The following is a 9,986-nucleotide window of genomic DNA, read 5'->3' as shown; positions in this document are numbered from 1 at the left end:
CTTTTGGGGAAGGGTAGTTTCCCCTGTATCATTCACACATCATAGTTGGTTGCAATATATTGTACAGTCAACCCATGGTATTCATGGGAGATAGGGACCAAAACCACAGGGGCAGAGCTAAAATCTGTTAATACATGACACCCCCTATTCTAATAGTTCAAATACCAAGACCCCTCCCTCTAAAAGTGATTATAACGGCCTATTTTAATTATTTAATGCCTACCTTAATAGTTCAAACAACAAATATGTATACCTTAAACTATCATCCTAAAATACTTTAATATCATTTCGAAGTCATCTTACAACATTACCCTTAAAAGTATATGGCTTAATACTATATGTGAAAACTAATCAAGTTAACCTTGTATTCAGGCAAAGCCATTTTCTCTCATAAAGTTTGTTAATTTTGTACTTTTTTATGATACAGTAATTCATATTTCATTGAGAGAGAGAGAGAGAGAGAGAGAGAGAGAGAGAGAGAGAGAGAGAGAGAGAGAGAGAGACCTTACCTTACAGACCTTACATCTTGTTCGGGTTGCCCCAGGTTCCTCAGTGTGAGGCACCTCTAATGTCTACCAGAGAATTGCTAATGCATCTTCCGGTATATTTTGCATCTTCCAATCTTGGATAGTCTGGGATGCAGCTTAGATATTTGTCGAGTTTATTCTTAAACACATCTACACTCACTCCTGATGTATTCCTCAGATGAGCTGGCAACGCATTGAATAGACACTGCATTGTTGATGCTGGTGCATAGTGGATTAATGTTCTGTATGCTTTCCTTAGTTTTCCTGGTATAGTTTTGGGCACTGTTAATCTACCTCTGCTTGCTCTTTCTGATATTTTTAGCTCCATGATGTTTTCGGCAATTCCTTCTATCTGTTTCCATCCCTGTCGTATCCTGTAGTGTTCTCTTCTCCTTTCTAGACATTATAATTTTAAAAATTGTAGTCTTTCCCAGTAGTCAAGATCCTTAACTTCTTCTATTCTAGCTGTAAAGGACCTCTGTACACTCTCTATTTGTGCAATATCCTTTTGTTAGTGTAGGTACCATATCATATTGCAATAATCAAGTGGACTACATACATATGTTTTATAAAGCATAATCATGTGTTCAGCTTTTCTTGTTCTGAAGTGCCGTAACAACATTCCCATTTTTGCTTTGCTTTTTGCCAATAGAGCTGCTATTTGATCATTGCATAACATGTTCCTATTCAACATCACACCAAGGTCTTTTACTGCTTCCTTATTAGTGATTGTCTCGTTATTAGGTCCCCTATATGCACATAGCTTTCATTCTTTATCTCCATAATTTATTGATTCAAATTTATCAGAGTTAAATACCATCCTATTTTCCTCTGCTCATTCATATACGTTGTTAAGGTCTCTTTGTAGCGCGTTCCTATCTTCATCACAAGTAATTTCTCTACTTATTCTTCTGTCATCGGCGAAAGTACTCACTACCGAGTCCTTAACATTACTGTCTAAGTCTGCAATCATAATAACAAACAGTAATGCAGCTAACACCGTACCTTGTGACACACCGAATATTACCTTAGCTTCATCCGATTTCTCATCATTTGCAATAACTATCGGTCTTCTGTTGTGTAAAAATTCTTTTATCCATCTTCCTACTTTGCCCACTATATTATGTTTTCTAATTTTCTTTGCTAATATATTATGGTCTACCTTGTCAAAAGCTTTTGCAAAGTCTAGATAAAACACATGTTTCTTTTCCATTTATCATATTTTTATACATGTTCTCACAGTGGACTAATAGTTAGGTTTGTGTACTTTTTCCGGGTACAAAAACCATGTTGTCCTATATTAAACAAATTATTTTTTATTAAATGTTTCATAATATTTTTCTTCATTACCCTTTCATACACTCTCATAATATGTGATGTTAAACTCACAGGCCTATAATTACTTGCTCCTAGTCTTGATCCACTTTTGAAAGTAGGGGTAATATATGCTAATTTATGCTATCATAAAACTTGCTTGTATATATACTTTGTCTTAATAATATTGCAAGCAGCTTTGCAATAGAATGAACTACTTTCTTTAACAAAATGGCAGGGACACCATCTGGTCCAGCTGCTGATTCATTTTTAATTTCATTAATAGCCTGCACAATATTGGCTTCATTAATATCTATATCTGATAAATATTGACTATTTTCATCCTTTATTTCTGTATCATTATCTTCATTACCAATTCTAGGGGTAAATTCTCTCTTATATCTTTCTGCTAATATTTTGCATATTTCCTTTTTCATTCGTTACTCTCCCTTCATTTCTTAGTGGGTCTATTTCTATTCTTCTTTTATTCATCTTTTTTGCAGATGAGTAAAATAGTTTGGGGTTTTGCTTGATATTTAATAGGGTTTTTTCTTACAAGTCCTATTTTTCATTTTCTTTTGATTGTATAATCTTTTGTTTTGCATTTCCTATCTTACTTTTTAGTTCCGTCACTTTCCATGCATTCTTTTCTTTTGCAAGACCTTTTTTCCACTTTCTGATTTTCTGGAACAAGATCCTTCTGTCTTTTGGTATGCATGACTGATGTTTACTTTTCTTCTTCGGTATATATTTATCTAATATTTTCTCTAATATTTTATATAATATATCCGTATTTACGTGTATATCATCACTTACGAATATGTTATCCAAATCTTTGTTTAATTCTTCATTTATTTCTGACCATTTTATATTCTTACTATAGAAATAGTATTTTCTATATCCTTCCCACTTTTTCATCTCTTGTTTATCTCTGTTTTCACTTGCTTTGGAATGGACTGTTAATTCTATGACATTATGGTCTGAAATACACGCATTATAAACTATTATTTCTTTAACATAGTTCATCTCATTCACAAAGACTAGGTCTAAAGTATTTTTCTTTCTTGTTGGCAGGTGATTTATTTGTTCAATGTTGTGTTCTAGTAGCATATCTAATAGTTTTTCGAATTGCCTCTTATCTTCTGCACTACTATTACACTCTTTTTTAAATGTATAAATACAACCACAATCTCCTATTCGTTCTTTCCAATCTACAAAAGGAAAGTTAAAGTCTCTGGATAGGAGTATAGTCCAGTCCTTGTGATTTCTACATATATCATCTAATTTTTCTATTATTGTGTCAAACTCTTCAGTATTAGGGGGTCTACATATTACGATGTTCATTAATTTTTCAGATTGAAATTCTACCACTATTAATTCACATTCTGAGTTACTATATTTCTCATGTATTTTTCCTTGTTTTATGTCTCTCCCATATATCGCGGTTTCCCTTGATTCCTATTTTTTTCTATCTGATCTATAAGTTTGATGTGGTGGGATCACAAGCTTAAAAACAACCGGGCAAAATCTCCCCCCCCCCCCCCCCCCCTTACACCTAATTAATCCGGCTACCAAACTCACCCTCAGTCACACTTTCCTCTTTACACTACCGAATACACACAGGACAATTGACCTACCTACACAGAACAAAAAAAACACAAACACATGTATTCACCCAACTCCAGATACTCCAGGCTATGCTGTGCTGTCTGCCGGTCAAGGTCGTGGAGAACCACAACCCACAACCCAAGAACACAACAACACAATACCCAAGGACCACAACCCACAACCCAAGAACACAACAACACAATACCCAAGGACCACAACTCCACAACTCAGCACAACAACATAGAAGGAATAAAACCACAACTCAACAACACTGCAAACAAACAACACCCAAGGACCACAACAACAAACAAGGAACACAACCACAACAAAAGACCACTGCACAAACACCAACACAAAAAAACAACACAAAAAGGCAACACACACACCCACCAACAACACCAAGGAATCACAACAGCTCACCAACATCAAACCTCAACAACTCACAACCACGCCAAGAAACCACAACAGCTCCCCAATAACAACAACCACCCTCAACTATAACAACTCACATATAACTCAACAGAAACTCACAAGCACAACAAATTCAACAGCACAGGCACAACAACTTTGACACTACTGATCATCACCGATTCTGAGTAAAGACTGACCAAAGACTGACTGGAAAAACACAGAACTATAACCATACCTCTAAACTCCAACAGCACCAGCAGACAACCCAGAACTCACCAACAGCCAATTCAATCGTTAACTATCCATACACCAATTACACCCTCTCTCTCTCTCTCTCTCTCTCTCTCTCTCTCTCTCACACACACACACACATACACACACACACACACACACACACAGACAGTGTCAAATGGAACTCCATAACTCCTCCATATTGGAACCCCTTCATCTGATCACCATTACCAATCTCTTGGGAATTCCAGGTTTCACTTATATTCATTATATCTACCAGTCTCTTGGGAATACCAGGTTTCTTATATTCATCATATCTATTTTTCTTTCAGTTTGGGTTAGTTCTTCTAAGAACTCTATTTTTCTTTTTGAGTTACTCGTAACTAAATCCTGCACATTCATCACTGTGATGGTATGCATGTTCTCCACATCATTTATTATGGGTAATAATAAGGATTTTCCCATGTCTCTTTCCTGTTCTGGTATGTTGTTCTTTTCTTCATTTCCAGAAATTCTGACATTAAAAAATCCAACTTTTCCAATATATTTGACCTTCCTTCTTCATAATTATTCATTTTGTGGATGAATCTGCAATTATTTCCGTATCTGCACCATCCCCTGGCATCATATATACAGTGCTTGTTCCTTGCACTGTATCTTGGAGCTGATGCTTGCATTCTCGATGCTGACATTCCATAGCATGGTGATGGCTTGTCTTTTTCCTTCACCTCATGTTCTTTGTTCCCTTCTTGGTTTCTTTTTTATTTTGGATTTTATTATTTAATTGATTTTGATTCATGGCTACAGGATGCATATATTTACATTTTTTGTTAACATACATCCTTTTCCTTCTTTTTTGCATATTTTTGGATGTATATCTCTGCATTCAGCCTCATAGCCGTCTAGGTATGCACATTTGCCATAAATTTCATAATTGTGCCATACCTTGGGATGTTTGCAGTAAATCTTTCACCTAATCTGCAATTCCCTCTTTTCAAAAGGGTGAAGACTGTCTTTCTTTTCTTTTTTTTCTTGCTCTTTCCCATTAGTATGAAGATCTGGGTAAAGCCTCTTCGGGATTTTATTTTGTGTTGTCATGTCGTAATTTATTTCATCGTATGTATGCTGCTTTATTGCCTCATATGTAGTATCTATGAATATCTCTGCATCCATACTCTTGTCCTGCTCTTTGTTTTCATTATTTTTTCTATCATTTCTGTTTTATTTTCTTCTTTTCCGTTTTCCTCTTCTTCAACGTCTACTATTTGCACATTACGTCTCAATTTAATAACATTATCTATCCATGATAGACATGTTGAGGAAAATACTCTTGTATCCTTATTTGTATTTTGCTGGACTTCTGTGCATTGAGAATGCGTGGGTATGTTGCATGCATAGCATTTCCTGATCAGGTTTTGTGGATTTACAATGCTATACCACACCTTACACAGTTTATATGCTTTAGGCATTCTTTTTCCTATTGCATCAACCAGTATATTCTCAATGTTCACCTTATTCATTTTCTTTGTTGGAATGTGTTGATAGATGTAAATTTTCTTTATAAGTCTCTTGACCACTTGAATTTTATTTGGTACTCCTTCAATTATTTTCATAATATTTTCTGCTGACTTGTTCCAGTTTGAAGGATCATATCCTCCCAATATGTCTATGAATACTTTTACATCTTTTTGGTTAGGGCTGTTAGTGATCTCATAGATAAAAAATGCCAGTTCCCTTCCTGCTAACTTGTTTGAGTTTTCAATAATTCACTCGATAAACTAAATTAGTATAGACTCTTTTTCCTACTATTCGCACCCATGCCCTTCACATCAATATGTCAAAATGGCTGACAATCAAGGCTACACCCCAGTGAATATTTTGAATGATTGCCAGATGCCTCACAGAATCTCAGACATTACTCTGCATTTCCGACTCGGGAATGTAGTTTCTTGCATTGTCTGGCACATGTCTATTAGTTTTGTTAATAACAGGCCACGAAATGCTGGTAGGCAGGAGAATAACTTCTTGGGTCGTATTTAATAAAGGTTTCTTCCGTGTTAAGAGTACCAGTAGCAGCTGTAAGCATCTTGGGCCAGGGGTCTTTTCAATAACTTCTGTATTCCCCAGTATTGTATTCCTTGTGATGCCAGTATGATGGGCATCACTCATAAAGACAAAAAAAATATGAAGAAATTCATAACAAGGTTAAATGTTGAAAGGCCATTTTGGTAAAATAGTGAAGATCTCTGAAAAAGTTCCTTCCTCATTTGGAGGAAGGGTACTTTTCCCTGTACCATTCACACTTCTCTTTAGGGGAAGAGTAGTTTTCCCCATTCCATTCACACTTCATAGTTGTTTGCAATATACTGTACAGTCAATTCACAGGAGATAGGGACCACAACCACCCTCGAATAGTTAAAATCCATGAATACATACTTGACACCCCCTCAAAAAATGCTGATAACTGCCTAATACGTAGTTCAAACACCAAAAACCCCCTTACTAAAAGTGATCATAACTGCCTATTTTAATTAACTTAGAATCTGGTGATTATCCTCATCTTTGTAAAGATATCTAGTCCTTAAATCCCAAAACTAAAAAGCTATCACAGAGAGTGGGGGAAGCAGTCGTAGACGAAGCTATCACAAGTATGTGGGGCGATCACTTCATCAACATCCTGAATTGCATAAATGATCAAGATTCCCAAAGGGATGTAGATAACCTCCTTTCTGACAACATTCAATTTCACCTTGCAGACCGTATTACCCCGGGTACATTAGCGATGCCATAAACAGCCTACCTAATAATAAATCCCCTGGCTGTGATGGTCTTCCCCCAGAGGCTTTCAAATTCTGCCATCCGATAATTTATATTTCGCTAGCTGCCCTATTCAATGCATGCATAATTCACCAGACTCCCTACTCTTAGTTCACTTGATACCATTAATCAAAAACATGCTAAAGGATGCAGCTGACCCTGGCAACTACCGACCAATTGCAATCACAACAATCGCATCAAAGATACTTGAGTCCGTTCTTCTAGTGAGACTTCTCCCCTTTCTACACACCACTGACAACCACTTTAGGTTTAAAGCAAACCACTCAACAACGACACCTGCATCTACATACTGAAAGAATTGCTGAACTACTACCAATCATCAGCCTCTCCTGTTTTCCTTTGTTTTGTAGATGTGAGAAAAGCATTTGACAGAGTAAACTACCTGAAGCTCTTCCTGAAGCTGCATAAAAGATGCACACTCCTATATCTAATTGGCATTTTACATTGCTGGTTTCCCACACAGCAATTCTGTGTCAAATGGGGTAATGTATTATCGTACACCTTCGGCTCTCTATAAGGGCTTCGGCAAGGGGGCATTCTCTCTCCGTACCTGTTTAATGCATACACAGATGCCTTGAATGTCAAACTGAACTCAATCCCAATCGGATGCACTGTGAGAAGTGAAAATACCCTTGCGATGTTGTTAAGTAGTAGTAAGAATGAGGGTGTATAATTGACTTGGAAGGATTTGAGTGGGATGTGGAAGGAGTGAACTTGGTGAGTACAAGGAATGTGCACAAGGATATGCAAGAGTTGGGTGAATTGGAAGCAACACCAAGTTGTGAAGAAGCAGTACATATTTAAAAGTACTGGAAAGTGTAAAGTACTGTAAAGTGATAGCTTGAGGCAAAGTGTGGCAAAAATAAATGAGTGCCATGTGTGGCAAAATTAAATGAGTGCCATGTTGACAAAGTTGAAACCGACATACATCTCCAGTTTAAATGAGCTTGGTGTAAGTAGTACGGAACCAAGGCTAGGCGAGTCCAATGTGGTTCAAGAAGAAGTCAGTGAACAAGAGGTAGTGCATGAGAGACCATGGACCTGAAGTCAACGTCCAATTCTGGAGTACAGTGGGTTGTTAGAAAGGGAGTTTAGAGAGAGAAAAAAAGGAAATGAGATTCCCTTTACTTTATTTTTAGTCAGGGGGAGTGTGGTAGAGAAAAAAAGTTAGGTCTTGTGAATTAATATTTGATTCTTTCTATATATTATTTTGTTGTTGTTAAGTTGATTAGGTTAAGCAATTTTTAAACTGTAGTTTTTTAAATGTTGTGGTTGTAGGTGAGGGATTCTTTAATATTAATGTGTGTTGCTTGTAGGTGAGGGATTGTTTAATATTAATGTTCGTCTTTTCTTTCTTCCATTGCAGATTTAGTAGATGGGAATAAGTAGGCTGAGGCTTCCCTTCACCTGTACTCAAGTGGAAGCTAAGAGAGACAGTTTTGCCAATTAGTTGTGGTCTTTTTTTTTTTCTGAGCCCAACAGCAAAGTGGTAAAATGCTGGCTAGGCCGAGGGCCTACAGATTTTGTGGCTGCTCTTTCCACTTATGAATCTGAACTGCAGTTGGTTGCTAAGTTGGGGAAGACTTTGCTGGAGTGCAATTGGGAACTGGAGTCTAACCTCAAGCAACAACAGCTGTCACTGAGGATCAACTTCAAGAAACTGAGTACTTGAGCAAGTAGACGGCTGCATTGAGGGAGGTCAACAATTCGGGGCTACACATCTACGAGCAGCTGGAAATATAAACTTTTGAATCACGCGCCTTGGGGAATGCTGGGAGCTCATGGATCAAGGCTTTGTTTTGTTTACAATCGTTACCCAGGCACGCAAGCGCGAATTTCTTTCTTCTCGGACAGCAACACATCTCAGAAATTATTTCGTCACTTTGACATAATTTTTGCACCATTTTATATTAGCCGTCACATGGAGTATTATATATGAAAATGAGCACAATTTCATGTAGAATACAACAAAAAACAACTCATGGTTGTAGCTTTTATCAGTTTTGAAATATTTTCATATAAATAATGATAAGTGCCAAAATTTCAACCTTCAGGTAACTTTGACTCTACCAAAATGGTCGAAAAACGCAATTGTAAGCTAAAACTCTTAAGCTCTAGTAATATTCAATCATTTACCTTCATTTTGCAACAAATTGGAAGTCTCTAGCACAATATTTTGATTTATGGTGAATTTATGAAAAAAAACTTTTTCCTCATGTCCGCGCAGTAACTCTTCCGAAAAAATCATAAATTTTTTTGTCAGATTGTTGTAATGTTTGCACCATTTTAAATTAGCCATTACATAAAGTTTTATATATGGAAATGTGCAAAATTTCATGTAGAATACAACAATAAACAACCCATGGTTGTAGTTCTTATCAGTTTTGAAATATTTTTATATAAATAATGATAAGTGCCAAAATATCAACCTTCGGTCAACTTTGACTCGACCGAAATGGTCGAAAAACGTAATTGTAAGCTAAAACTCTTACATTCTAGTAATATTCAATCATTTACCTTTATTTTTCAACAAATTAGTAGTTTCTAGCACAATATTTCAATTTATGGTGAATTTATGAAATAAACTTTTTCCCTATGTCTGCACAGTAACTCTTCTGAAAAAATCATAAATTTTTTTGTTCGATTGTCGTAATGTTTGCACCATTTTAAATTAGCTGTTGCATAAAGTTTTATATATGAAAATGTGCGCAATTTCATGTAAAATACAACAAAAACAACCCATGGTTGTAGCTTTTATGAGTTTTGAAATATTTTCATATAAATAACGATAAATAAAAAAAATTCGGTCATTGGTCAACTTTAACTCGACCAAAATGGTCGTAAACTGCAATTGTAAGCTACAACACTTACAGTCTAGTAATATTCAATCAATTACCTTCATTTTGCAACAAACGGAAAGTCTCTAGCACAATATTTTGATTTATGGTGAATTTTTGAAAACAGCTTTTTTTTACGTCCGCGCGTTACAAATTCATGCATCATATTGTGATACTATTTTCTCTTTGTTGCTTTGATCGTTTTACAATTTGTTATACA

General features: G+C 36.1%; 1 protein-coding gene across 1 annotated transcript in view; it reads right to left on the bottom strand.

The window, feature by feature from the left end:
* LOC135225411 (G patch domain-containing protein 1-like) overlaps nucleotides 1–9,986 on the bottom strand; it is a gene marked incomplete in the record, with an annotated part of 225,305 nt that overhangs the window by 39,069 nt on the left and 176,250 nt on the right.

This window comes from Macrobrachium nipponense, chromosome 13, assembly GCF_015104395.2.
Source record: "Macrobrachium nipponense isolate FS-2020 chromosome 13, ASM1510439v2, whole genome shotgun sequence".
Taxonomy (NCBI): Eukaryota; Metazoa; Arthropoda; class Malacostraca; order Decapoda; family Palaemonidae; genus Macrobrachium; species Macrobrachium nipponense.
Note: the sequence above shows the minus strand (reverse complement) of the source record. Positions and strands in the feature narration are given on the sequence as shown.